Source organism: Capsicum annuum, chromosome 9 (genome assembly GCF_002878395.1).
Source record: "Capsicum annuum cultivar UCD-10X-F1 chromosome 9, UCD10Xv1.1, whole genome shotgun sequence".
Taxonomy (NCBI): Eukaryota; Viridiplantae; Streptophyta; class Magnoliopsida; order Solanales; family Solanaceae; genus Capsicum; species Capsicum annuum.
Window position 1 is genome coordinate 100,152,905 of NC_061119.1, and position 6,000 is coordinate 100,158,904.

Below are 6,000 nucleotides of genomic sequence, written 5' to 3' on the forward strand. Positions count from 1 at the left end.
AGTTGGCAAGAGTGTGCATGCATGTATATTAAGTTGTCTCTGTGGGAACTAGGATGTGGAATTGGTGTCCTAATATAACTCTTTGGGAACTAAATCTACTCATGTTATGAGATTAGTTGTAAAGTCGTTTTAATATTTATAGACTCATATGCAAAAATTATACCAAAAATAAATTATGTGTAATAGACTGATATTATGTGCAAAAAATTATATGTAGGACCATTAGCATTATTTTGTCATGATTAAAATTTGTCTTTGCTAAATATGCATAACAAACACATGTATTTTTCTAATGAAGATATGGTGACAATCTTTGCATTTAGGGAAAATGCTAGTTGTTTCCGGAAGGAAAATTTTCATCTGAATTTTATTATTTTGGCTAAAAAAAATTTGAGGACAAAACTTATATTACATATTTGTCTTAGTTACTTCAAAGTTAACAAAGAAAAGAAATTGGTTTAGGATAGTTGGATGAGCTTATAAATCATGTTGATATTTAATCGTTAAAAAAGTACATGTAAGGTGTAAGATATTCATAATAGCATGAGGTATTTTTTGAGAAAACGATGTGAAAATTGATCATAGGAAAGAGTACCATATCACGTTATGAGTATTTTTGGGTTGGTTTAGCTCGACAAGTGATATCATATTCAATTATTCGGCAATACAAGTATGTAATAGGTGAAATGGTAGTGTGGTGGCCAGCTTACTGTATGTGCATTTATGCATATCGATTTACTATTTTTACTTGTTGTTTGGAAATGCATACTAACCAAAAAAATCATATTAGCTTTTGTTTCTGTAAATACTTGGATAATGTATGTGACAGATAGTTAACCTCCAGAACATTCATGAGGTAACAAGTGATTGAGCATATGCATGGACCTTAATTCAAAAGGATATTTTTAGATGTGCAAATAAAGTTCCACATTAGTTGATAAAAATAAAGTTACATACAAGATGTAGGAATACTTTGAATGGTGTGACACTTTTAGAGAAAATTTAGAATTGTTCATCAGTATCAAATCATGTTAAAAGTACAAATTTAGAATTGTCCATCAATTGTTATGTAACGATCCAAAATATTGGGATGTGTGTAAATGTCTCAGAAAATTTTTACAATGAATAAAATGCTCCTAATAGAACTGGGGGAAATTATTTCAATGGGAAAAAGGGATGGTATAGTGCCAAAAATTAAATAGGATTTGGGCCGGCTTTTTGCTTAGCTTTGTAGGGTAAGTTAAATGCTCCAGCGATAAAATAACTATTGAAGTGGCAACCCAACAGTAGCCAGCCCAAACCTTTTTAAAATCCTTTCTTGTTTCAACTATTCTAGGTCATAGTAGCCCCCAAAGTGAATAATACATGTGGACTGGGGGGGGGAGGGTACTGTAAGGTAATAGTATAATTGTATAGACAGAATATTCTCTTCTCTAGAATAGGATTTTATTACTGATTATGTAGGTATAACAATATATATACTTTCCTAGAATAGAACTCTAACCTATAATTGTATAGCTATAAGTATTTCATTATGTATTATGGAATAAGACAAGTTGTTATTCTAAAAATCTTGGTTTCTCTTGTTTCTCTGTCATGGTATCTAAAGCCACAATCTAATTTTTTTTTCTTTTTCTGTGTTTTCTATATTCTTTGCACAGGTACTTTGCTACCTTCATAAGTTTCTTTTGTTCTCTCTATTTTCCCCCTCTTTTGTAATCAATCGATCAATGGATTCACAATCCTCTTCGCATGATTTACTCTCTATAAAATTAGATGGTTCCAATTTTGCTCTTTAGGAATTCCACTTTGGAATCTTTGTTTAAGGCAAGGGCCTTTTTGGGTTGTTAGATGGATCTACTCGTCCACCAACAGATGCAAAAGAGTTGGATCTTTGAAAATTGAATAATACGAAGGTAATCGCTTGGATGTTGAATTCGGTACATGCTAATATTGCTATGGGGCTTACACCTTTTAGTTTGGATTATGAGATTTGGACCCACCTTTGTACAATCTACTAACAAATCAACCTTGTAAAAGAGTTTGAATTGGAACGCAATATTGCAGAATGCACATAGGGGGACAAGATTGTTTGCTCCTTTTATGCTGGCTTGCAGTTGCTCTGATCGGAAAAAGATCGAATTCTTGGGAAAAATATTTCTAATCCAGGGATCAAGGAGGTGTTGGAAGAACGAAAGAAGACAAGGGTGGTGCAATTATTAATGAAACTCCATCCTGAATTCAAGTCGATTCATGGAAGTTTATTGAACCGGGAAGTCACACCTTCTCTTGACATTGTGTTGGCAGTCGTCTTTTGTGTAGAGACAAGACTTGGAACTCATTCTGCTATGGAGTCTACACCATTACCTTCTGTTGCATTACTTTCAGGAAAATCAACAACCATTGCTTCAACAGGAAATACTAAGAGAAGTGTCCAATGTATAAATGCCAAGACTTTTGTCACATCGAAACCAATTCTCCTAAGAAGAAAAATATTTATGCTTATTACAAAATTTCTAGCCACCATATTTCAAATTGTCATCGTCGCCCAAATCATTCATGAACTGCTCACAAAGCTTATTAGACAAATTTTGTTGAGTATGTTCGTGCATAATTTCATAAAACTATACATAAATATGAGGTTCCGACTCTTATTATGAATTTTGTTGAGTATGTTCGTGCATAATTTCATAAAACTATAAACGTATTTCATTCTGATTTAGGTGGAGAGTACACTAAGACTAATCTCGTTGCTTTTTTACAAAACAAAGGAATTAGTGCCCAATGCACTTGTCCTCATACTTCGGAACAAAATGGAGTCGTAGAAAAAAAGAATCGACATGTTTTAGAAACTACATTGTCTTTATTGAGTTCGTCGAATATGCCAAAAAATTTTTGTCCCATAGCAGTACATACTTCTGTATATTTGATCAATGGACAAACTTCCCTAGTCATTGGAAATGAGACACCATATTTCAAATTATTTCATAGTAAGCCTGATTATTCTCACTTACGGGTTTTTGGTTGTGTTTGTTTTGTACATCTTCCAGCACATGAACGACATAAGATTTTGACAAAGGCAGCACAATGTATTTTTATGGGATACAATGACATACAAAAGGGGTATCTCTGTTATGATGCATTTCGTCGTCAGCTTTGAATATCTAGACATATTATTTTCTCTGGGAATCAGTTTTTTTACAAACACAATGCTAAATATGCTTCAGAATCTCTCTCTTTTCTGTACAAGTTTGATGATGATGTGGTAGCTACTGACCCTCAGTTTGAGTCTTTGGATAACCCGTGGACTATGATAATGGTGATCCCCAGCCTTTATCTCCTTTAAGTACTGATCCTCCGCTTAAATCTCCTGAACAACCCATGAATAATCGTAAAGAATCTCTCCAACCTTTATCACTTTTTGGTATTAACTCTATATTGTCATTCTCATCTTCGGAAGAGGGATCCTCTCATGCAGTTACTCCTCCACGTCAGTCTAGTAGAACAAATCGCCATGCTCCCGAATGACTTGGCTACTCTCTAGGGAAATTTTGTAAGTCCTATGCCTTGCATACCACAATACATTCTATTGAAATTCCTATATCCTAATCCCAGGATTCTACACAAACCTGCTGGAAAAATGCAAAGTCGGACGAGCTTTGTGCACTGAATGAAAATTCAACTTAGGACTTGTTGATAAACTAATGGATGGAGTTCTCATTGGAAGTAAGTGGGTGTATTCCATTAAAATGAAGGTATATAGTACAATTGATCACTATAAAACTTGATTGGTTGTCAAGGGTACAAATAGGAGTATGGCGTGGATTATGAGGACACTTTTGCATGTGTTGCTCAGATGACAATGTTACAGACATTATTGGCCTTGGCTTCAATTAAGGGCTGGACTTTACATCACTTGGATGTGAAAAATACTTTTCTTCATGGTGACTTGGAAGAAGTTGTATTTATGAAACCACCACCTGGGTGTGTTCTACTAAGACCAAATGTAGTTTATCGTCATCGAAAATCTCTTTATGTCTTAAAATAGGCTCCCAAAGCTTCATTTGAAAAATTTTGATCCACGATTCAAACTGCAGGATTCTCTCAAAGTTCTTCAGATTATTCTTTATTTATTCATACTTCTCCAGTAGGTATCATAGTACTTCTCATCTATGTTGATGATATCATTATCACCAGAAATGATTAAGAGAATATTACTAAGTTAAAAGAATTCTTGCATACCTCATTTAAGATGAAGGACTTGGGATGATTGACATAGTTTCTTGGGCTTGAGGTTCTATACTTGCCTACTGGGATAATGCTTACACAACAAAAGTATGCCAGTGATCTTGTTGCTATAGCTGGTCTTACTGATGACAAGGTTGTATACACCCCAATGGAGATTAATATGAAATATAAGGAGGATGATCCATTCAGTGATCCCATATTGTATCGGTAGTTGGTGGGATCATTAGTTTCTCTCACTATGAAAAGGCTGAATATCTCATATGCAGTACAAGTTCTAAGTCAGTTTGTAGCTAATCCTTACCGTATACATCACACTGTATTACTTTGTGTCATCCGGTATGTCTGTGGTTCTATGAATCAAGGTGTTAATTTCCATTTAGATTCTCTTATAAATCTTAAGGGATATACTGATGCAGACTGGGCTGGTTATCCCAATTCTCGTCATTTCATTACTGGTTGGTGCATGTTTCTAGGCACATCCTTGATATCTTAGAAATGTAAGAAACAATCTCGTACGTCTAAATAATTTATGGAGGCTGAGTATTGGGCTATGTCGGCAGCAAGTTCAGAAATTATTTGGCTACGATGTCTATTATCTAAGCTTGGTGTTGCTATTATATCTCCTATAGTTTTATATTATATCTCCTATAGTGTTACATGCTGATAACACTACTGTGATTAAATTAGCCACAAATCCTGTGCAACATGAAAATACAAAGCATATAGAGGTGGACTGTCATTAAATTTGGGAACTAGTTGCTGACCGTCTTATCACTCTACAACATATTTCTTCTCATGATCAACTTGCCAATTTGTTTACAAAGGCTATGACACACGCATGACATAGCTATCTTAGCTCCAAATTTCTACTATGTGATCACCGATATCAATTTGAGAGGGGATGTTAGGAAATAGTATAATTGTATAGACAAAATATTCTCATTCCAAGAATAGGATTTTATTACTGATTGTGTAGTTATAGCAATATATATTCTTTCCTAAAATAGAACTCTAACCTATAATTGTATAGCTATAAGTATTTCATTATGTATTATGGAACAAGATAAGTTGCTATTCAGAAAATCTTGGTTTCTCTTATTTCTCTGTCAGTTACTTGTTAATATAAGCATAAACGGTATACACATCTATATTATAAATTAATTCATAGGCCATTGACAGAAAGTGTATGATCAACGTGATATCGTGGTATTAATGCATGTTATAAGGATAGGTAGTCCCTCTAATTTATACATTTATTTATTATAGAATGCACGTATTTGATATGGGAACTATTTGTGATTGTAGTTCTATTTATATGGATTCATGATATTCTTGATGATGATGATATGGAGGTTATGATGTTTTAAGAAAATTATGATATTAATCTTAATACTTATGATGATGATGATGATGATACTAAGCTCATGATATTCAGAATGTTGATGATATTAACAATAAAGAGTTTACATTTTTAGGTATGATGGTATATCGTGATGTTGATGGTGTTGATGATGATGGTGATAATTTGAGAAAGGAAAGAGAAGTTATTCATGTTGCATATATTCATTACACATATGCATTGGGTATATATTCATATTTATACATTTTGATTGTTTGGTATATGAAAACCTATAATTATGTTTGATAACTAGGTAGTGTTGGATAGTCTCAAGGTAATATGTCATATTTACCTGAAACTACATGATTAGAGTTGCTATGCTATTTAAGAAGTAATATAATAAGGAACCCGAC